General features: G+C 46.5%; 1 protein-coding gene across 6 annotated transcripts in view; it reads right to left on the bottom strand.

The window, feature by feature from the left end:
• Window positions 1–22661, bottom strand: part of NLGN4X (neuroligin 4 X-linked) — a 370297-nt gene that overhangs the window by 332990 nt on the left and 14646 nt on the right. Inside the window, exon 2 of one of the 6 annotated variants that reach the window (XM_043897228.1) lies at window positions 7256–7328. The exons of the other annotated variants lie outside the window; for them this stretch is intronic. The gene's annotated coding sequence lies outside the window, so the exon portion shown is untranslated. The remainder of the gene's footprint in view (window positions 1–7255; window positions 7329–22661) is intronic. 6 annotated transcript variants of the gene reach the window in all.

Below are 22661 nucleotides of genomic sequence, written 5' to 3'. Positions count from 1 at the left end.
AGCCTGCCAGGCTGTTCTGCCCAAGGAATTCTCCAGAGCAGAATACTGGAGTGGGTTTGCCACTCCATTCTCCAGGGGATCATCCAGACCCAGGGATCGAACCTAGGTCTCCCACAGTGCAGGCGGATTCTTTACCATCTGAGCCAGCAGGGAAACCATATACTTTAGTAAATCGTGTTGGTCTATATAGAAGCTGAACCATCAAAGAAGACCCACCTTGCCTCATTTGAAAGGCCACCTTCTCCAACCATAAACTGATTCAATGACCAGAGGTGGTTTCTCCAGCCTCTCTGACTCACCCACAAGTCCAACAGTGATGCCTTGTTTGTTAACACTTACTAACGGGCAACATTTGATGTCGTCATTCTCTCAGTGAATACGTATAGGGCGCCTGACGATCACTCTTTTCTTCAACACATAGCCAATGAACACCCCCTTTGGAAGGCAAAGTAGAAAAACATTTCAACCCACACATGTAGCCAAAGAGTGAAAATGCCTTCGAGTTTGGGCGAGCTCAGAAAAGGAAGCAAGCAGGAGATGAAATATGAAAACAACCGGGGGGTGGGGGGTTCCCTGGTGCTTCAGCTGTTAACAATCTGCCAGCCAATGAGGGGACATGGGTTCCATCCTTGGTTAGGGAAGATTCCACGTGTCACAGAGCAGCCAAGCCCATGTGCCACAAGTATTGAGCCTTCGGTCCACAACAAGAGAAGCCAACCCAATGGGAAGCCTGTGCTCTGCAACCAGAGAAAGCCTGTGAAGCAACAAAGACCAGCACAGCCAGAAATAGACAGATCAGTTAATATTTTTAAGAAAGAAAGCAATGGTGTGCAGTCCACTTTATGTGGGAGGAAGGCAGGGGGAGTGGCCATATGCTGATTTTGCTCAGTTGGACCACAAAACCTAAAGACAACTGGTATACCAGCAGTGAAGTCCTCAGAGAACCCTACGGGACGGAGCTTGTAGGCAGGCAGGAAGCTCCTTCTGCAAAGCCAAATAGGTCACGGAAAGGAATCTGGGGTTCATCCTAAGTGTCATTCATACGCAGCCCTTCTTGGTGAGCTATTTTAGGTTGAGAAGGAGGAACACAAGGTCAGAGATAAGTAATACGAAAAACCTGCCTCTGGTGTTTACTATGTGCTTATCTTTCAGTGAACTTTCACTGATTCCTTGACCTATTTTTTGCAACCATTTCTACAAGCAGGGACTCTCATATAAGCCTCTTGGAGGAGGAGAGAACTGAAATGTGAAAAATCAGCCATTGCAATTCACACACCTGGGAAGTATCAGAGGTGGCCTGGCTACGGTGGTAGAAATGGATGAGTTGTCAACAGTGCCCATCGGAGAGAGGGGAGGGTGTCAGGGGGACAGAACCGCAGCCTCGTGTGATGGACAAAGGATGCCTCCATGTGAAATGATGAATATATACATGTAACTCTCTGCCCCTGGTTTCAGGTACAAAGCTGCTAAGTGTGGGTGTTAGTCACTCAGTTGTGTCTGACTCTTTGTGACCCCATGGATTGTGTAGCCCACCAGAAGCGGGTTGCCATGCCCTCCTACAGGGGATCTTGCTAACCCAGACATCGAAGCCAAGTCTCTTTAGCCTCCTGCATTGGTAGTCGTGTCTGACTCTTTGCAACCCCATGGACCATAGCCTGCCAGGCTCCTCTGTCCATGGGATGCTCCAGGCAAGAATCCTGGAGTGGGTTCCCATGCCCTCCTCCAGGGTTCTTTACCACTAGCACCACCCAGGAAGGTAAAGGAAACTTCGATTTATATACGGAAGCTGAAGCAAAGCTGAGGGTCATCGGCTTGCAACCTACTGCAAGGACCTACTGCCTGCAACTGGCAGAAGAATTGGGGGTCGGGGAGTAGCCTCCTGGGGTTGAGTCTTTCACCTGCGGGGTCTGTGCTAACTCCAATTAGAGACACACCGAACTGAATCGTGGGACACCTGGCTGGTGTCACAGACGATGACTTGGTGGGGGTGGAAGTCCCACACATCTGAGGTCAGAAGTTGAGTGTGTGAGCAGAGCTTTTCCCAAACGATATGGGAGAGGGGAATACGAGGGTGGTCCAGGTCGAAGGAGTGGCCGGGAAGAACTCACAGCAACAGGAAACACACAAACAAAGAAGAGCAGCGGATGTCTGAGTTTCTCAGCTTGGGTGGATGGCGAAGCTCCGAGAAGCGATACGTGAAGCTGGGGGGTTGGGGTTGGGGGAAGGGGGGTGGGATGGGTGATGGAAGATGTCGGTGCTCATGGGTGGTTTCTGAGCTGGGTAATCATTCTACTCAATCTATTATTGGCAAAAATGGAGCAAGAATAGTTCAAAAAAAAAATAGACTGGAGAGGATGCCACCTCTGTGCAGAATCTGAAAAAAAAAAATTGTAGAGAGGATCTTATTGAGAAAAGAGAAATAGACACAGACGTAGAGAACAGATCTTATGGATACCACGGGGGACAGGTGAGTGGGATGACCTGGGAGATATGTCTTTGACACAGACACCACTGATACTGTGAAAGTTGCTTAGTCGTGTCCGACTCTTTGCGACCCCATGGACCATGCAGTCCATGGGATTCTTCAGGGTAGAATACTGGAGGGGGTATTCTTTCCCTTCTCCAGGGGATCTTCCCAACCCAGGGATCGAACCCAGGTCTCCCGCATTGCAGGCTGATTCTTTGCCGGCTGAGCCACCAGGAAAGCCCATACACTATTGATATGAGGTATTAAATAGATAACTAATGGGAATTTGCCGTGTAGCACAGGGGACTCTGCTTGATATTCCTGAAAAGCCTAAATGGACAAAGACGTGTAGTGGCTCAGTCGTGTCCGACTCTTTGCGGTGGACTGTAGACCCCCAGCCTCCTCTGTCCATGAAACTCTCCAGGCGAGAATACGGGAGTGGGATGCCTTTGCCTTCTCCAAAACACAGAAAAGATTTCGAAAAAGAATAGATGATACATGTACACATATGACTGAATCGCTGATGCTGTACGCCAGAAACGAATGTAACACTGTAATCAACTACAATTCTAGAACGAAAAAGTTTTTAAAAGCTTACCAAAAAAAAGTCACAAGTCAAGGTGAGGGGCCAAGAGGGGGAGATACCATCCACAGGGAAATAGAACGCAGAGAACAGAGCAAGTCAAGTGACAAAGGTGATGGGCCAATTGTGGACACAGGAACGTGAGTTTTTGCAAGAGCACACAGGATGGCTGTCCAATCTGTGATGATAAGGGTGGGATGGAGCTTGAGAGATAATTGAAAGCTGAGAGTAGAGACATGTGGGTCTCCTGGGTGAAAGGCACTATTAACACACTACGGACCAGAAACATGTGATGGCCATGAGTGTATGCCAAGTCGATTCAGTCGTGTCTGACTCTTTGACGCCTCACGGACCATAGCCTGCCAGGCTCCTCTGTCCGTGAGATGCTGGAGTGGGTTGCCATGCCCTTCTCCTGGGGATCATCCTGACCCAGGGATCGAACATGCATCTCTTAACATCTCGTGCATTGGCAGGCGGGTTCTTTACCCCCTCAAACCCCTCTGGGAAGGCTTGGAGTCATTCTTTTAAGCAAGTACGGAACTGCGTCAACTCAGGTAGGGAGCAAGACTCCACAGTAGTGGGAAATGAGGTTCTGTGTCCCCAAGGTCTGTGTGTTTCCCTTCCTCAGAGAATACAGGACGTGCCTGCCTTTCCGTGTGGGTGTTTCCATGGGTTATTTTGTCCTGTCTGTGTAGACTGTGATCCCACTGGGATAAGGGGTTGAATCTTATCTGCGTTTCGATGCTCTGCGGTTATCCAGCAAAGTGATTTTGTCAAAATAAGATGTGAATACAGAGCTATCGGGAGTGGGGCTGTCCTGGTGGGCAAGGGGCAAAGAAGCGTCCTGCCAACGCAGGGGACACGGGTTTGATCCCTGGTCCAGGGAGATCACAGATGCCACTGGGCAAGCAAGCCTGTGCATCCCAACTACTGAAGCCCGCCACCCCTCGAGTCCGTGTTCCAGCACAAGAGGAGCAGCTGCGATCAGAAGCCCGTGAACCACAATGTGGAGAACGGCCTCACTTCACTGTAACTAGAGAAAACCCCACACAGCCACGAAGACCCAGCAGAGCCAAAAAAATCATCATCATCATCATACAATTTAAAAAAGAGAAATTTACAACTTTCAGAGAAACACATGAATGAAGGGATGGATGCATGAGCATCTAGTGAGGTTCCCGTTGTCTGAAGGAGGAAAAGGTCCACGCTGCCGACCAGGACCAGACCCCTGAGACAGAAATTGCCCCCTGGATCCCTGAAACGAGGAACAGCGGGGCTGTCTTCAACTCACTCTAAGGGGTGTGAATTACGAGCCAAGCGCCGGGAGGCCCCGGAGGAATAAATAACATCTCGCCTATTGATGAGGTTTGATGGTTGGTTATTATTAATCTCTGTATCCCAAATGGTCCACAGCACATGTTAGACACCCAGTAAATACGCATCGACTCGAATGGACTGGGAACCAGAGGAGCTAAAGATAACCTGGAAATATGCAGTGTAGGACTGACATGGATACGTTTAAGTCGCTTCAGCCCTGTCCGACTCTTTGTGACCCCACAGACTATAGCCCTCCAGGCTCCTCTGTCCATGGGATTCTCCAGGCAGGGAGACTGGAGTGGGTTGCCATGCCCTCCTCCAGGGGATCTTGCCGACCCAGGGATCAAACCCATATCTCTCTTGCGTCTCCTGCGTTCACGGGCGGATTCTTTACCACGGGCGCCGCCTGGGAAGCGAACACAGCAGAGGCAACTATTTCTGGAGATAACGTTACTGATGTATGTGTGTGGGTGTGAGTCGCTCAGTCGTGTTTGACTCTTTGCGACCCCACGGACTGTAGCCTTACCAGGCTCCTCTGTCCATGGGATTCTCCAGGCCAGAATACTGGAGTGGGTTGCCACGCCCTTCTCCAGGGGATCTTCCCTGCCCAGGGATCGAACCCAGGTCTCCTGCAGAGCAGGCAGATTCTTTACCATCTCAGCCACCAGGGAAGCCCTCCAACTCTTCCATCGGCCATCAGTAAGGTCTCTTCAACACCTGCTCTAAACTCTACACTTTTGTGATCCCCAGTGCTCCCATCGTTCACGATCTGTTCAAGACCCTCCCAGTGGGGGGGTGTCTGTTATTTAGGAAAGTGTCCTGTGAACTCAGTCTAAAGAAACATTCCCCCTCCTGGGCGTTCTCCCCTAGGGCAGTAAACACAGCGGTCACCCTGATTCAAGGAATGACATCTCCTGCATTTATATCAGCCTCTGAGTCCTCCCACAGACCACAAGACTCCAAGATCAAGCCGGTGTCTCCCGCTTATCTAGCAACCCCCACGGAAAGTCCAGTGCCCGCCCAGGACTGTCCGGCGTGTTAAAACACGCAACTGCGCTTCTAGAGGTTCTGACATTCACGGCGACTGGGAGATTGTTTTCCACCTTCCCATCCATCCCGTTGGTCAAGGTCAAGACCAACTGTCCTCAGGGAGCAGAGAAGAGAGAAGGCGTGAAGGGCTGGACAGCATGTCACCTCGTGCACTCACACATAAGACAAAAGATTTGCTATTTGCGTAGCTGTTTACAATCCGTGAGCTGCAAGTGGGAAATACACGGGGGCAAACCGATGTGGCACCTTCTGCTTGCTTAGCGTCAGACGCGGCAGCAGGAGAGAGAGGTGAAGATGAGATATGACAAGCCCTGGGCTTCCCAGGGGGCTCAGATGGTAAAGAGTCTGCCTGCAGTGCAGGAGACCCAGGTTGGATCCCTGGATCACTAAGATCCCCTGGATCACTAAGATCCCCTGCATGGCAACCCACTCCACAATTCTTGCCTGGAGAATCCCATGGACAGAGGAGCCTGGCGGGCTACAGTCCGTGGGGTCGCAGAGAGTCGGACCCCACAGAGCAACTAACATCTCTCTTGTCCAGGGTTAATTTCAGGGCCGTTTCGATTTTCTGACATGAAGGCCACCCTGAGCTTTAAGGATCCAGGCTCCCGATGGGCTGGCTGTCACTTGAGATGCCCGGCCCCCTGCATTCAATTTCAGTGACACATTTCAAATCGCAAACCTCACCCACCCACCCCGTCCCCCAGCCCTGCTCTTCCCCCAGTCTGTCTGTGATGTCTCACGCGGTCTCCAACACCCCGAGTGAAATCCCCCGCAGCGTGTGGTCTGGATAATCACGGTGTCCGACGAGCCCTATTCACATGGAGAGTCTTAATTACAATGATCACGGCTCTCGAATCAGGCAGAATTAAGAGCTGTAGAGGACCTGGGGATGGGTCCAACCCACTCATTTCACAGTCGAGGGGGCAGGAGGCTGCCTCCCTTGGGAGTAGTGTGATTAAAAAAAGGAGGAGGGGGGCCGCCCATCCCCACCCCGGGACATGTGATGCTGTTTTAGGATGGAGCGGCATCCTTGCAGTCCTCAGGAGGGCTTCCCTGGCGACCACGCAGCGGATAAGAATCCGCCTGCCCGTCCGTGCAGGGGGGACACGGGTTCGATCCCGGGTCCAGGAAGATCCCACTTGGCGTCAGAGCAACTAAACCCATGCGCTCCCTGGAGCCCCGCTACCAGAGAAACCCACCGCAGTGAGAAGCCTAGTAGAGCGTAGACTCCACTCTCTCTGCAACTAGGGAAAGCCCAGGTGCGGCAATAAAGACCTGGCAACAGCGGAAAATAAAATAAAAATAAAAAGAGGAAGGGGATGTATGCAGACATCTGGCTGATTCACACTGCTGCACAGAAGAAAGTAACAGGATATTGTAACGCAAACTAGACTCCAATTAAAAATGTTCGGTGAGCAAAAATATATATTTTTAATTAAAAAAAATAATAAAACAATGGGAACTATTGATTCTGGAAGCCAGACGTCCTAAAGTCAAGGGGTCCCAGGCGTCCTCCCCGCCTTTCAAGACTCCCTGGGAGGGTGCTCCCTGCTGTGATCTAGAATCAGGGGGCTGCTGGCCAGGCTGGGTGCTCCCCGACTTGGAGCTGTTGCCAGGCGCTCACATCACCATCTCCTCCTCGCGCGTCGTCTGCCTTGGCGGTGTCTGCATGTGGCGTGTCTGCCCCTCTTAAAGGGATGTTAGATCACAGCCCGCTCCGATGACCTCACCTTTCATGACATCTGCAAAGCCCGCACTTTCAAACAAGGTCACCCTTTGAGGTCATCGGGGTTGGGAACACATCGTATCTTTCAGAGAAGGGCAATTCGACTCACCGGGCCGGGTTTATCTGTATAATGAGATGGTCAGGCTTCGGAATTTTTGGCTTCTACTGTCTAAGTGTTAATCCTGGAAAGAAATAGAAGAAAATTGATCCAGGGGTATGTGTGTGTGTGTGTAATCCTGGAAAGAAATAGAATGTGTGTGTGTGTGTGTGTGTGTGTAATCCTGGAAAGAAATAGAAGAAAATTGATACGGAGTGTGTGTGTGTGTGTGTGTGTGTGTGTGTGACAGACACACATATTTGGAACTTGGAATCCTGGACCCAGAACATTCTAACCACTGGCTGGATGGTTTGCATTCAACCAGGTATTCTTTTTGCATTTTTTTCTTTATGCGAAAAAAGCCACCTGCTACGCATTTGCATGAAGCCAGGAGGCGGGTTACCTGCAGAAGTCACATGCACACAGGACCCCACCAGACACGTGAGGAGAATGGTAACCAGATCGTCCCTGGGAACAATTTGCCTGCGAGCATCCAAAGCTCTTTCCCAGGAATGGCCCTAGCGGTTCAGTGGTTAAGGATCCGCCTGCCAATGCAGGGGACACCGGTTTGATTCTTGGTCCGGGAAGATCTGACTTTGTCACAGGAGAACTAAGCCGGTTCACCATCTGACAGGCCACGGGACAACTAAGCCCCTGAACCACAAGTACTGAGTCCGTGAACCCGCCTGGAGCCCGGGAATCACAATGACAGAAGCCACCACAGTAAGAAGTCCGTGATCCACAACTAGAGAAAGCCAGTACAGCAAGGAAGACCCAGCACATCCAAAACTAACAATATAAACTAAATGATGTAATAATCCAAAAATAAATAATATAAAAACAAACAAACAAATAAAAACTGATGATAAAGGAATTGCTGGAGATGACAAACACCTCTCAAAGCATAGCAAAACAAAATAATCTCAAACTTTAAAAAAAAAAGCTCTTTGCCATCACCACGTAATAATACAGACTTTTCCTCGCCTCTATTTTCCCGGAGCCCAGATTCTTCACCTCTTTCCTTGTGGTTCAGACACTCATTTTAAATCTGCTCTAGTCATTAATTTACACATTGTTGACATAGCATCAACACTTCAAACATGTAAGGGAGAGTCTTAAAAAGACAGACGAGGAAAAGTAAAACATTCCTGTTTACGGACTACAAACTGAATACGATGAAATACTTATCCATTGTAGAAAACATACAGATGAAAGAAATGTTTGCAGAAGAAAAAACAGCAAACGTCACGATCCAATTTTACAGAGACAAAATGTTAAGCATTACTTAGGGTGTCTCATTTGGTTGTTAGGGACCATTATGCAGTTGGTATCAGCAGTTTAAATGAAGCATGGCAATGTACTGCTATTTTATTACCACCTGAATGAAAATCACTGTTTCTGCATAATCCTTTTATCATTAAAAAAAGGGAGAAGGTGCCCATGTTTTATAGAAATTAAAAATGATAATACAAAGTAAGTTATTATGCGGTCACTTATCACAGATCTCACACTGCCTTCTTTGGGGTCAGCGATATATTAAATCTGAACCTCTGAGGTTAACAATAGCAAGACTCAAAAACACTTTTTCCCCACACAAATCCATCTTGTGATCACTCACAGAATATTAACACTTCTTATTTTGCTGAAGAATCTAATTTTAATCCATCAATGCAACACCGTACAGAACGCAACAACATTTTCAAGGAGTCAGGAACTCTGCAAAGAACGTCTCCATGGTTTCCACTGAGGCCAATAACTTCTCAACGACGGGCAGCTTTCACCCATTCATGCTAATCTATATAAGTGCAAATTGTATTCCCGGCATCGAATGTTCAAACACTGTCTCGACCCTCATCTACCGAGCTTTCCAATTGCCACGCGATTTCATCCAGTTTTAGATAAGCTAGCTGCATTTTACTTGGCACTTTGTTCTGAAACATAGTCACAGACATTTTCCTGCTTGTGTTTTCACTTTTTATTTGCTCTGAAGCACTCCCTTATACAAATCAACTCCATCTTCCTTTGCGGTCAAGAACATAATAATGACGAGCTCCAACATCATCCTCCTTTGCATTACAACCAACATAATTCAAAACAAAAGCCTAGTTAGTATGAAACAGAGCTTCCAAAATAATACAGTTACTACCTCTCATGGCAAATAGTTTCCCCAGTTTTTCTGATCACGCGCGGCACGCCTACTGGGCTAACAGACTCCCTAGTGCATGAACTCAGTAGCGTCTGACTCTTTGCGACCACATGGACCATAGCCCACCAGGCTCCTCTGTGCATGGGATTCTCCAGGCTAGAATACTGGAGTGGGTTGCCATGCCCTCCTCCAGGGGATCTTCCAGACCCAGGGAGTGAACCCTGGTGTCCTGCATTGGCAGGTAGATTCTTTACCACTCTGCCAAGACAATCAAATTCCCTTTCACTTGTCAATCTCAATGATAATAACGTCATCCTTTTTCTTTTACTCTACGAGTGAGAAATCCAACAGGTATTATTTTTCTCAAATGTGGAGCCACTGACTGAAAGGGTCTATGCCATTGTGCTGAAGGATGAGATAAACTTAGAACCAGAGAGTACAGCGAGGATTGTCTGGGGCTGGGGGCTGGAGGAAATGGGAAGCCAAAGGGTGCTCACCACAAATAAGAAACAGTAATTCTGTGGCCTAACAGGGCTGTTGGCTAATACCACGGTGGCAATTATTCTATAATATATACGGGTATCAAATCGTCAGACTGGACACCTTCCACTTTGCGACCCCATGGACTGGAGCCTACCAGGATCCTCCGTCTGTGGGATTTTTCCAGGCAAGAGTCCTAGAGTGGGTTGCCATTTCCTTCTCCAGGGGATCTTCCTGACCCAGGGATCGAACCCGGGTCTCCCGCATTGTAGGCAGATGCTGTACCATCTGAATCACCAGGGAATTTACCTTCCACTTAAAATGTATCAACCATGTCTGAGAAAAGCGGTGGTAGGGAGAAAGGATGAGACAGACCAACAGCGATGAGAAACTCCCTCAGTTAGCCACCTGACCCTCAACTGTCTTAACCAGGCGCCCCATAAGACTGATGAAAGTGAAAGTCGTGTCTGACTCTTTGCAACCCCGTGGACTATACGGTCCAGGGACTTCTCCAGGCCAGAATACTGGAGTGGGTGGCCTTTCCCTTCTCCAGGGCGTCTTCCCGACCCAGGGATCAAACCCGGGTCTCCCGCATTGCAGGTGGATTCTTTCCCAGCTGGGCCACCAAGGAAGCCCTGTAATTAGGTAGCTTAGGTTGCCAGTGTTTCATTTTTATTTTTCTATATATGATACACAGCATGGACTATTAACCAAAGGTAAGATTTGGCCTTCTCGGGTGATACAGTGTGTAAGCATGCACCTGTCAATGCAGGGGACGTGGGTATCATCACTGGTCCGGGAACTAAGACCCCCACAGGCAACTAAGCCCGTTCCCCACCAGTACTGACCCTGCACACAGTAGGTTTAGGAACCGGGAGCCCCAACTACCGAAGCACACTTGCCCTAGAGCCTGTTCTCTGCAACTAGAGAGTAAACTCCACCCCCGCCCCCCCCCCCCCGAAATCCATTGCTGCAACGAGAAAAAGCCCAAGGGTAGCAACACAGCTACACAGCCAAAACTCAGTCAACACATTTCTTCTTTAAAAAAAAGAAAGAGGGATAAAATTGGGTTAAATATGAGCTACCAGGGGTTCCCTGGTGGCTCAGCTGGTAAGGAATCTGCCTGAGATGCATGAGACCCCGGTTCGATTCCTGGGTCGGGAAGAAGGGATAGGCTACCCACTCCAGTATTCTTGGGCTTCCCTGGTGGCTGAGCTGGTGAAGATGTGTGTGTGTGGATGCCTTTGTCATGACGGGGCAAAGTTTACCATCCAAGTCTCTCCATCTCTGTCTCTCCTATGGGTACCAGAGTAAAAGGGTACCAGTGATCCCAGCAGGGACCCAGTCACTCACAAAGCTTTCCTTCTAAGGAGAACAATGGCTCGGGTAAGGCAGATTTCCTCCCTAAGGAGGTGGTAAGCGAAGACTTGAGTATTGCAGGAAATACTCCAGTTCTTTTAAAAATAACTTGAGGACGACTTTTTGCTGAGTCTATAACCTACTTTCACACAGGATACAAAGAGCGGTTCCTTCAACAAGAATTTGCAAGAAAAAAAAATGCAGAGGGTCGGAGACGCACGAAACTCAAAAGACACTCCGACTTACTGCAATGCACAGACCTTGGGTGAGTTAGCAAACTAGTAAAAAAGGGGAAAAAAATAAAAATCCTCTGACTGTTATGACTTCATTGTTGGTGATATTGAGAAACTGTTGATAATTTTTAGAGGCAGTAAAGATACAACCGTTACATATGGGGAAAAAATGAGATCTTTTTCATCTTAAAGCAATGGACTAACATGTCATGAGATGAATCACACATCCCCGTAATGAGATTTGGTGGGGGGGGGGGGTCGTGGTGTTATATAGGAACACTTAGATCAGGCATTCATAATTGTTAAGGTTGAGTGATGGGGTACTTGAGATTCATTATTCCATTTTCTTTCTTTCTTTTTTTTTCTTGCAAGTGGAAACCTTCAACAGTAAAATAATCCCTATGATTTCAAGCATATAAGTTTATAAAACACACACACAAAAGTATACATCAATCTACAAAACAAAATAAGTAATGCCCCTCTGGTAAAGCATGTGGGATTTATATGGATGGATTTGAAAATAAGTTATAGGTGCAAGACTACATAAAACCTCTACCAGTCAAAAAATAGAGACATTGCACATAAATCAATGAAGTTAGAACACTCTTTCATACCACATATAAAACTAAACTCATGGGCTGAAAGACTTTATTATAACACATGGCGCCGTCAAACTCCCAGGAGAAAACCCAGGCACAACATTCTCTGACATAAATTGCAGCGATGTTTTCTTAGGTCAATCTCCAAAGGCAAACAGATAAGAGCAAAAATAAACAAACTGGACCTAATCAAACTTCAAAGCTTTTTGCACAACAAAGGAAGTCACAAACGAAATGAAAAGACAACCTACAGAATGAAAGAAAATACGTCCAAGAGGCATGACTGACAAGGGCTTAATTTCCAAAATAAACAAACAGCTCATACAACCCAAGGACAGAAACACACAAACAACCCCATCCGAACACGGGCAGAAGCTCTAAAGAGACATTTCTCCCAAGAAGACATACTGGTGGTCAACAGACGCTGAAAGATGCCCAGCATCGCTAAGTATAAAAGAGATGCAAGTCAAAACTGCAAGGAGAGATCACCTCACACCGGTCAGAACGGTCATCATCAAAAAAAATCTACAAACAATACTGAAGAAGGCATGGAGAAAAGGCACACTCCTCCACTGTTGGTGGGAATGGAAATTGGTGCAGCCACCAAGAAGAGCCATAGGGATTCCTTAAGAAAACTAAAATTAGAGCTACCATATGACCCATCAAGCCTACCTCCTGGGCATATATCTGCACAAGGCAAAAACGCTTTGAAACAATACAGACACTGCAATGTTCATAGCAGCACAACTCACAGTAGCAAAGACGTGGACCCCCCTAAATGCCCATCAACAGATGAATGTATAAAGATGCGCTCCATACATACAATGGAATACAATTCAGCTGTAACAAAGGTTGAAATAATGTCCTTTGCAGCAACGCGCGGAGAAACCCAGAGGTGATCACACCGAGTGAATTTAGTCAAAGGCAAACACACTGTATCACTTACAAGTTGAGTCTAAAAATAATAGTACAAATGCACTTATATACAAAACAGATACCAACTCACAGACACATGAAACATACTTAACGGTTAACAAAAAGGAAAGGTGGGGGGGATACTGAAGGGATATTGGGAGGGATATTGCACCCGTAACTTATTTTCAAAGTCATACATATAAATCCCATACGTTTTACCAGAGGGGCATTACTTATTTTGTTTTGCAGATTGATGTATACTGTTTTGATTTGTATACTTGTTTATCTTTGGTGTGTCTGTGTTTTTAAACTTATGTGCTTGAAGTCTTAGGGATTATTTTATTGTTGAAGGTTTCAAGTCCTTGGGTTAGCAGAGACAAACTACTATATATAAAGTAAACAAGGACTTGCTATAGTACGTTCAATATCTTATAATAACCTATGGTCAATATCTTATAATGCCCTGTAATAGAAAAGAAAATGAGTACTTGGGATGTAACCTCTTGAGAGAATTAATCACAGAAAATAACACTTATGGACATTTTGTGGGACATTTGCAATAATCTTTTTTTTTTTTTTTGCAATAATCTTAAACAGGCTTTTGCAACAATACTTTGGGAAATGTAGAGTTCAGAATGGCACAGATTTAAATATATAAAGAAAACAAACGTGTTAGCCGCTCAGTCATCTCTGACTCTTTCCGATACCGTAGACTATAGCCCTCCAGGATCCTCTGTCCACGGGATTCTCCAGGCAGCAATATTGGAGTGGGTTGCCATGCCCTCCTCCAGGGGATCTTCCCCACCCAGGGACTGAACCCAAGTCTCCTTCAGGGCAGATTCTTTACCACCTTAGCCACCAGGGAAGCTCCAATAATTGCACAATATGTATATAAATAAAGATATAGCTAGAGATATGAGTATAGACATAATTCAGACATAAACCCAGGTGGGAGCAACATGACATAGTGTGGTCATTGATATGATGTGGGTATGATATAGGTTGATAGAGATAATAAGATAGATATATAGATGCTAATGAAACATGCATGCAGACATGCATACAAAGACATTTACACACACATGTAGAGATAAAAGGGGCTTCCCAGGTGGTGCTAGTGGTAAAGAACCCGCCTGCCAATGCAGAAGACGTAAAAAACACAGCTTTGATCCCTGGGTTGGGAAGATCCCCTGGAGAAGGAAATGGCAACCCACTCCAGTATTCTGGCCTCGAGAATCCCTTGGACAGAGGAGCCTGGTGGGCTACGGTCCATGGGGTCGCAGAGTCAGACATGAATGAAGCAACTTAGCATGCAAGCATACAGATAAAGATGTTCACACAGATAAACAAGTAAATTATCAAAATATTCAGGCAATTAAAACAGTAAAATATATGGAAAATTCAGAGAGAAATTATACAAGTTGTTTAGTGTTTAACCAGTAGCTTATATACTGAGGACCGATGCTAACATTTGTTTCAGAACTTTCATATTCCTATAAGACACCTCTCATCCCTTCTTTGCAAAGAAAATCACAGTCCTTAAAATCTCCTCGAAAAGATTTCGGCGTGCTTCTATGATGTATTCATAAAGTGGACTCATAGAATTCCAAACAGAAGGCTTCTCAAGATATGCTGAAATGATAATCACCTATGTGCATATGGTAATTTCATACTAAGTCCCACAGCCATAATGTCAAGAGGACAAGCTCAGGTTTTACAGTATTGATCAAGGTGAAAAGGTGACCCCGTGCCTATGAGCATTTCAAAATCTACCCTGCCTGGGGTACCGGTGGAGAAAAAGTCTGGAGTCTGTTCCCTCAAATTTGAGCCTCTTGATAAAAAAAAGTCCAATCCCTTGAATTTATTCATCACCTCCACTTTATCATCATAAGGGGTTTGATGTAGGTTATACCTGAATGGCTTAGTGGTTTTCCCTACTCTACTCAATTTAAGCCTGACTTTTGCAATAAGGAGCTCAAGATCTGAGCCACAGTCAGCTCCAGGTTTTATTTTTGTGACTGTATAGGAGGTCCCACCAGTCCATCCTAGAGGAAATCAGTCCTGAATATTCATTGGAAGGACCGATGCTGAAGCTGAAACTCCAATACTTTGGCCACCTGATGTGAAGAGCTGACTCATTAGAAAAGATCCTGATTCTCAGAAAGATTGAAGGCAGGAGGAGACAGGGATGACAGAGGATGAGATGACTGGATGGCATCACTGACTTGATGGACATGAGTTTGAGCAAGCTCCAGGAGTTGATGATGGACAGGGAGGGCTGGCATGCTGCAGTCCACAGGACCGCAAAGAGTCAGACATGATTAGCGACTGAACAACAGCAAGCAGAAATAGAAAAATATTCAGATGAACCGTGAGAAGGAGTGAGCCCCGGGCCACTCTGAAATTTGCTGCCCAGGAGGGTTGCAGATTACTGCAATGAGGGACCGTGAACAATACTGTGAACTTTGCCAGTCCACTGAGGTGGAAGTTGGCATTTTTGCAAGCTGAGTTCCCCGGGGTCAGTGTGCTGGGCAGAGCTGACCCGCAAGATCGAGAGTCCCAAGGAAACAGCTGATACTGGTCCAGATCTGCCAAGAACAGAATCCTCCTCCCAGGTCCAAACGCCGGATGGGAGTCTGCCTCCAGGGTTCTACAACCGAGGATGGCTTCCCTGGTGGCTCAGCAGTCAAGCAGCAGGAGACCGTGTTGCATCCCACTCCGGGGTTCTTGCCTGGAGGATTTCATGCACAGAGCAGCCTGGTGGGCTTCAGTCCACGGGGTCGCCAAGGGTCGGACACGCCTAAGTCACTGACACTTTCAGCTTCAAACACTAAATATCCACTCCTCCTTACAGATATGAAGAAGTGACTGACGATCAATGAACAAATGACGGAGGAAGCACAGAGTTCCGTTACAGAGAAATTCTAAACAATCCAAGTCAATACTCTATCATCCAAGATGACCAGCCGGACACCCCACCTCCTTGCCCCTGTGGAGTTTTGAGTGCCTAGATTCCAAAGCGTAGTCTAGGAAAATGTGAGCCGGGGTGTGACTTGAACGTGGGGAAAACCCACTTCCTGCCTCCGCCAGGTTTTTGAAGGTCAACCTCAGCCGGTGGGTAGGCGATTGCCCTTGACAGAGTTGAGAAACGCAACTGACCTTTCTGGGTTTCGGTTTCCTCGCCCAGACACGAATCCCACATCACTCAAACTCCAACTGGGGGGGGAGGGGGACTCTGTACCTAATATCACGAGGCTATTAATAAAATCACAGAAGATAAGGTCACAGACGAGAAGAGATGAAGGAGACGGGACAGACTAATGAACCCAGCCTGGTGGGCTGCAGGGGGGGCCCTGGGACAGAAAAGCAGGATTAGGTGAAACCTGGAAGAATCCACACAGAGTCTGGTCTTTAGCTAACAGCACTGTACCACTGTTGCCTCCGTATTTTGCAGATGTCCCAGGGTAAAATAAGACATTAGTTAGATGTGGGGTAAACAGCGGTCTCTGCACTATCTTTACAGGTTTTTTTTTGGGGGGGGTAAATCTAATTATTTTTTATTTTTTGGTTGCGCTGCATCTTCACTGATGCCTGCAGGCTTTGTCTAGTTGCGGCAAGGGGCGGTCACTACTCCTAGCTATGGCTTCTCCCCGGTGGCTTCTCTTGTTGCAGGAGCCTGGATTCTAGGACACGTGCGCCTCGGGAGTTGCGACTCGCGCGCTGGGGAACACAGACTCAGTAGCTGTGTTGCACAAGCTTAGTCTGCCCTGCGGCGTCTGGGACCTTCCCAGACACAGTGCAAGCCGCTCAGTCGTGTCCGACTCTTTGCGACCCCGTGGACTACACAGTCCGAGGGATTCTCCAGGCCAGAATACTGGAGTGGGTAGCCCTTTCTCTTCTCCAGGGGATCTTCCCAAACCCAGGGATCGAACCCAGGTCTCCCGCATTGCAGACGGATTCTTTCCCAGCTGAGCCACCAGAGAAGCCGGGGGATCTTCCCAGGCCAAGGATCAGACTCACGTCTCCTGCATTGGATGGTGGATTCTTTACCACTGGGCCACCAGGGAAATCCCTAGTTTATTTTTTAAAGATGAAAACAGTGCGTGCATACCTTGGAATAATGCAGGTAAGGTTCCATTCCGTTTACGTGAAATTGGTGACGAAAATGCCTTGGGTTCCCACTGCGTGTACAAGTGATGCTTATATAGACTGCAGTCTAGTAAGTAAGCAATAGCATTATGTGTTCATAAAGAATGTCCAGGGACATTCCTGCTGGTCCAGTGGCTAAGACTCCATGCCCAGGTTCAATCCTCAGTGATGGTACCACATGCTGCAACTTGCATGTCACCACTAAGACCTCGCATGACCACAGAAATAAACAAATATTAAAAAAAGAGAGAGAGAGAGACACAATGTTTCCATCTGGGATAAAACTACCCTGCAAGGCTTATAGGAAGAGAAGAGACAGCATTCCTAAAATAGTTTCATCTCCTCCTAGCAATGAAACATGGCAAGGTGTAATAAACAAGTGCAATTAATTAACGTTCCACAAAAAAAATAAGAGAAAGGCACTGGATTCTTACAGAGAATAATTAAGAATCAAGAGAAAAGGGAGATCAGAGGCAAGTAAGCTGCTTTCATAGCAATTCAGGAAAAAAAAAAAAAAATGGAGTTCCAGGTAACAGGTTTTACTTTCAATTTTGGAGAATTTTTTTTTTCCCCTGCGTTCTCCCCTAGTTCTTTTCGTTAAAAAGATTTGCCTTTTTCAATCGCTGTGATGCAAAATAAGGTCAGTTTTGAAAACGAAATCATGTCCTTCGTTTTAGTGACCTGTTTTTCTTCTTTTTAAATAATTTGTACTTCCTTTATTTTTTTTTAATTGATGTGTTTTTAGTTTCTATTATCTTTTTGGCCACACCAATTGGCTTGTGGAGGCATATGGGATCTTAGTTCCGCAACCAGGGATTGAAACCCAACTCCCCTGTATTGCAAGAGCAGAGTCTTAAGCACTAGACCACCACAGAAGTCCCTTAGTAACCTGTTTGATGAAGTGTCTGAAATGGGCAAAAATAGAGACACCAAACGCTGAAATTTTCAGGGCTTCCCTGGTAGCTCAGATGGTAAAGAATCTGCCTGCAATGCAGGAGACGTGGGTTCGACCCCTGGGTCAGGAAGATCCCCTGGAGAAGGGAATGGTAACCCATTCCATTATTTTTGCCTGGAGAATCCCAAGGACAAAGAGGGGCCTGGCGGGGTACCATCCATGGGGTCACAGAGTTGGAGGCACGAGAGCTTTCCCTTTCAATCTTCATTTCAAGAAGAGTGTTTGAAAGGGCTGACCACCGGTGTGGTCAGAGATGAATGAATCACTGGCTCTCTCTGTCTATGACTTAAGTTCCCTTCTGTGTAAACGAGCGAAGACAAATGGTTCCTCAGTCTCCTAGAAGTTCTCATAACCCGTGATTCTCAAGTATTATCTTATTTTCTCACAAATATCCCAAATGACGGTACAGTTGACATGGGTGATTCAATCATGATCTAAGCTCATTTTCATATTCCTGGAATTAAAGTTCTACTCAAATGCACACTCTCGTAGAATTATTACCCCTGTCATCTCCCCACGCCCAAAACTGCAACAGCCAAGAAAGGATAATGCATACTTGAACAGCTTTTTTAAAAAATTTAAGTATTTATTTACTTGGCTGCATTAGATCTTAGTTGTGGCATTTCAGTTCAGTCGCCCAGTCGTGTCCAACTCTTTGCGACCCCATGGACTGTAGCACGCCAGGCTTCCCTGTCCATCACCATCTCCCAGAGCTTGCTCAAACTCATGTCCACCGAGTCGGTGATGCCATCCAACCGTCTCATTTCAGTTGTGGTACTCAGGCTCAACTCCTTCATGGCATGTAGGATCTTAGTTCCCTGACCAGGGATCGAACCTGCGTCCCCTGCCTCGGAAGGCAGATTCTTAACCACTGGACCACCAGGGAAGTCCCTTGAACAGCGTTCTTAATTTGAAGAGAGGATTTGTTTTTCCTACTGAGTAGGTCTGGAAGGAAATCAGACCGGAGGAGGAGGACAGAGGCCTGCGTTTCATTCTGATCTCTGATGACAGTCAGAGGTCCAGCCGGACCCAGAGGGCACCCCTGATCCCTCACCCTGGCAAAGATACCTTTAGGACCACCTGGGAAATTAATTCCCTCTGAAGAAAGCCCACTGACACGTATCAAGAGAAGCCAGAAGAAGCAAGGATGACAGCTTGGGAAGAAACAGCTCTTTCAACAGCAGGTAATCCGGGGAAGACCCCCTAGTTGTGACTAAACCTCCCTCCCTGGGCTCAGCCCCGTGCTCCAGGGATGTCTGAGGTCTTCGTAGATCACAAAGAGTTTGAATCTGTTTTGTGATTTCTCTAAATCAACAGCATGTGGAAGACGGGAGATACAGTTCACAGTTAAATATGATATTTCAAGCTTTTTTCCCCTTTGGCTTTTTCCTTCAGCGACCTTCAAAGAGAGAAAAGGTAAATATACACGTTGGAACGACTTAGCAATAGAACTGTTACCAGTCAGACTTTGTCCATCTCATTAACACATTCGTCTCTTTCCAGCTGATTCTGTTACGGTTTTACACAATGCAGAGCAACTATTCTCTGTCTGCGTGTGAACACGGGGCCTCCCAGGTGGCCCAGGGGTAAAGAATCCGCCTGCCAATGCAGGAGTCTGCAAGAGACGTGCATTTGATCCCTGGGTCGGGAAGATTCCCTGGGAGAGGAAACGGCAACCCAGTCCAGTGTTCTTTCCCAGAGAATGCCATGGACACAGGAGTCTGACGGGCTGCAGTCCATGGGGTCACAGTCAGACACGACTAAAGCAACTGATCGCCCACACAAACACATCTAAGTGAACAAGATGGGGTGGGAGGCAGGCTCACGAGGGAGCGGATATATGGATACATATGGCTGATTCATGCTGTTGTGCAGTGGAAACCAACATAATATAATAAAGCAATTATTTTCCAATTTTTCAAGAAATGTGAATAAAAGAACCAGATATCAGTTGTCTCTCCAAATGCCCAACATGTATCCTGACAATTCAGACATATATTCATAGAATTAAGCAATTTCTTATCAATTTCGATGGGACCGGAATCAATACTCCCCCTCCCCCAACCCGTGAAATTAAAACACAGGCTTCTTTGTGTCATTTTCATGCAATTTTGATAACTGTTAATAGCGGATCCCTGTTGTTCATTAGAGAGACTTTTCCATCAATAAAAATCATCACGTACACTCGCAGACATCGCTTTATCTGTGAAATTGCTTTAGCAGAATCAATGGAAAACCTTCCCACAAATTGTAAGTGAAGCAACGTGTGAATTACATGTTCATTCCCATAAGATGCTGCTGTTTGATTTCCACTATGACCCGAAATTGTCAGAAGAGGCAGGCTGAGATGGGAATTTTCCCAGGATGGCCACTATATTAACATCTCTCCTCCATCTTTCTGTTTTTATAAAGATTGGGGCTTCCCTAGTGGCTCAGACAGTAGAAGAATCTGTCTACCATGCAGGAGACCCAGGTTCCATTCCTGGGTCGGGAAGATCCCCTGGAGAAGGGAATGGCAACCCACTCCAGTGTTCTTGCCTGGAGAATCCCATGGACGGAGGAGCAGGTGGTTTCTTTACCGCTGAGACACCAGGGAAGCCGTGGGTAAGCAAACAGCGAATTAATGCAGACGGACCTAGATGGCTAGCTCAGGGCTGGGATGTGGATAGCATCCTCAGTCTGCACAAGGACAGGCAGACTGCTTTTCCCGGAGGACCCCAGTCAACTCCTTGCTTCTTCAGCAAATCAGCTCTCTGCATATTAATCCCAGCAGCCTGTGCTGTTGAAGAAGATAAAATTTAACAGGGCGGGAGGAGAAGGGGGTGACAGAGGCTGAGATGGTTGGATGGCATCACCGACTCGAAGGACGTGAGTCTGAGCAAACTCCGAGAGTTGGTGATGGATAGGGAGGCCTGGCGTGCTGCAGTCCATGGGGTCGCAGAGAGTCGGACACACCTGAGTGACTGAACAACATCATCTGTATCTGAAAAGTATAGAATTACTGACCTTCTAATATTTCAGCTATAAGGCCCTAATGACCTTGCCTTTAACTCTTGGAAAATTATTGATGAACACTGAATGAAGTTGCCATTTTCCTTACTGTTGGCCGTAGGACATGAGGAATTAGGCACGTGCGTGCGCGTGCACACACACACACACACACACACACACATGCACTCACTCACCAGGAGGGAGATTCTGCTATAAAATCTCCTTGTTCTTAGTCTTGAGTCTGGTTCCTATTTTTGTGCCCAACCCACCCATCCTCCATGCACTATTTTTGTCGGTGAGCCTGTCGCATGGATCATATAAGAAAGTTGAACAACTTGGTCTTCTTCAGTTGTGTCCCAGCCCTCAATACATGCAGATTAGATGCGAGAAAGGGGGAAAAAAGATACCAATATCATTCATTTCCCTAGGCTGCCCTGGCAATTGAAACACTTCCAAGCCACCTTACATCCTGTTAGCTCTGTGTCAATAAAATACCACAGAAGCCTTCAATGTTATCCCGGTTCCATAATTTAGGGAACACTCGTTACAGAGAATCTCAAGTTAGGTGACGTCTCCTGAATCCATCAGTGTGGGGTTTCTCAAATCCTCAGGGTGCCCGTTCTCAGCACCATGAGACAAATTCAAGACACAAGTATGACGCGTGAAGTTGTCCAGAATTATGTGATGTGGGAGTCTCCTTATAAGAGAATCCCTTAAAGATGCGGATGTAATGGAATACTCCTCAGCCATAGACAAGAATGAAATCATGCCATTTGCGGTCACATGGATGAACCTAGACAGGGCCGTACAAAGCAAAGTAAACCAGACAAACATCCCAGGATATCACTTATATGTGGAATCTAAAATACAACACAAATGAACTTATCTACGAAACAGACTCATAAAGATGACAGATATGTGGTTGCCGATGGGGAGAGGGTAGGGGGCTTCCCCTGGTGGCTCAGAGGATAAAAAAAAAAATAAGGAAAAATCCACCTGCAATGTGGGAGAGACCTGGGTTCCATCCCTGAGTGGGGAAGATCCCCTGGAGGAGGGCATGGCAACCCACTCTACTATTGTTGCCTGGAGAATCCCCACGGACAGAGGAGCCTGGTGGGCTACAGTCCATGGGGTCTCAGACAGTCGGACACGACTGACCATACAGAGGGAAAGGAAGGGATTGGCTAGGAGTTTGCAATTAGCAGAGACAAGCTAGTAGATATGGATAAACAACAAGGTCCTACTTGAAGAGCACAAGAAACTATACCCAATAGCCTGTGATAAACCATCATGGAAAAGAATATGAAAAGCAATATATATATATATATATATATATATATATATTTATTTATTTAAAATATATATATATAAACTGAATCAATTTTCTGCAGAGCAGAAATGAACACACACTGCAGATCCACTATATTCCAATAAAATTTTAAAAAAGGGAATCCCTGCTTTGGGACCTCTTATCAAAGACCTTAAACAGCTGAAACATATATCAGAGGTGATAGAGTTTGAGACAACTACCTGTGATTATATCATCTTTGAGACTGTTATCTCAGGATCCATGGTATTTTTCACACCCACA

This window comes from Cervus elaphus, chromosome X (assembly GCF_910594005.1).
Source record: "Cervus elaphus chromosome X, mCerEla1.1, whole genome shotgun sequence".
In the NCBI taxonomy this organism is placed as follows: Eukaryota; Metazoa; Chordata; class Mammalia; order Artiodactyla; family Cervidae; genus Cervus; species Cervus elaphus.
This window is presented reverse-complemented; position numbering and strand designations above follow the sequence as displayed.